Source organism: Microtus ochrogaster, unplaced genomic scaffold (assembly GCF_000317375.1).
Source record: "Microtus ochrogaster isolate Prairie Vole_2 unplaced genomic scaffold, MicOch1.0 UNK152, whole genome shotgun sequence".
Classification (NCBI taxonomy): Eukaryota; Metazoa; Chordata; class Mammalia; order Rodentia; family Cricetidae; genus Microtus; species Microtus ochrogaster.
The window spans coordinates 164,555-166,417 of record NW_004949250.1 but is presented as its reverse complement, the minus strand read 5'-3'; positions in this window follow the sequence as shown (position 1 = coordinate 166,417).

Below are 1,863 nucleotides of genomic sequence, written 5' to 3'. Positions count from 1 at the left end.
CTGAGAGGAGTCAACCCACTTGCTTTGCTCTTCCTATCTATTGTGCCCATCTTGCTCTCAGTTCCCTGGCTCCTTCACCAGCTCCAGGCACTGGCTTCTGGTCCTCCTCCTTATTTAAGGGATACATTCAGGAGCTCATTGTACAGGGGCTTCCTTCAGTGCAAGGGTGTGCAGGGGGTCTCAAGCCAATCACGCTGGCAACAGTTAGAAGCACGCCCCATTTTACCTCTATCTTCTGTGTGCCCTGCCTGCTGCCAACATTGTGAGCTTAGCGGAGACAGGCAGACACCACACTCAGCTAGACTCCGCCAGAGCCAGGAATTACACCCTGCCTTCTGAAGCTGCCCTTTCTCCCCCACTGTTCCACAGCTACCCTAATTAGAGCCAAGTTAATGACCGACCCGCCTTTCTTTTTATTGTGTTAAACTCTGACCAGCCGTTTTCAATCTTCCACCCTTAAATTTACCCAGCTGGCTGAGAAGTCTCTGGGGTCATTGCCAAGTGCAGTGTCACAATCAAGGAAATCTTAATGCGTGTTCCCTTAGTTCAAAGGTCAGTGGAGACAAAAGCCAGCCCAACACAGCAGGGTACAGGGTGACAGGTACCAGGAGAAACAGGGTCCCGGTGAGTGTCACCTTCTTCCACCCCCGTCTTCGAGCAATAGAAAACCATTCTTTTAAACTGTAAGAACAAACACAAAAGGCCCTACAAACATGACCAAATGCGCACACAGCTGGGCAGAGTGAAGTTAAGGAAAGAAGTCTATTGGCGCCCTCTTGTGGGAGAATTTAGCACTGCACGACCATAGGGCCCATCCCAGCTCTTTAGCGCAGCTGCATAAAACAGGGTGCTGCCTGTTCTCATGAACGCTCTCCTCATTTCCAGAGCCATAGCTGGCCGATTGCCGTCCCCTTCTGCAGCAGCTCCATAAGGCACCTCTATGCCCTTACATGGTGTTTTCTTCTCAACCTGAAAGTGGTCCAATTCTTGTGGACCAGATCCTTCCATACCATTGCCCTTGGAATAAGCCTAACTCTCAAGTGCTATGTATCACTTGCTCTGGTTCAGTCTCAGAGCCTTTGAACCCATGGCTCCCTATACCAGGATGCTCTTGGTTTTATAGAAGACTCCTCTCTTTCATTCTCCAGGAAGAGGCTTCTGTTGCCCATCTGTCGGGGAAGAGAATTATAGAGACCCTTATAGTCAGTAGATCCTGGCTACCCACCCTCCAGATGCATAGCCCAGCCCTTAGCTGTCTGTGAGCTGGGTGTAGTTGCCTGCCCCAAAATGGTTTCATAAACTCAGGCTGGACACAAAGAGCTGGTTTGATACAGAGCCTCTTCTATCCAGCAACTAAAGTCCAGAATATAAGGAGTGCCTGGGAGTTACTCATTCACTTTCTCAGCCAGGAGCCTAAGAGGAACTCAGACCTGTTGCCTGAACCTTGCTCCTCCAGCTCTGAGCCACAGAGTTTAGTCACACCCTGCCCCACCCTCACAGCCACCACCACCACCATTGCCTCTCCCAGACCCACCCAGGGGCCACTAACAGTCTCTCTGCTCCACCCTGGCCACACGCTGAAGGAAAAACTAGGTTAGCAGGCCTCAGGAGGTGGAGTCGTTTCTGAAGGCTTCTGGGAAGAAGAGAGTAACGCGGAGGTCACTAAGGCTCCTGGAAATTCAGAGACATTGTATGGTGAGACCTACGGGGTCCCTGCTGAGACCTATGGGGCAGCCAGTCTCCATATTTTGATTCCTGTGATGAGAGAGAATTAGAAAAGCTGTGACGGCCGGGCAGTGGTGGCGCACGCCTTTAATCCCAGCACTCGGGAGGCAGAGGCAGGCGGATCTCTGTGAGTTCGAG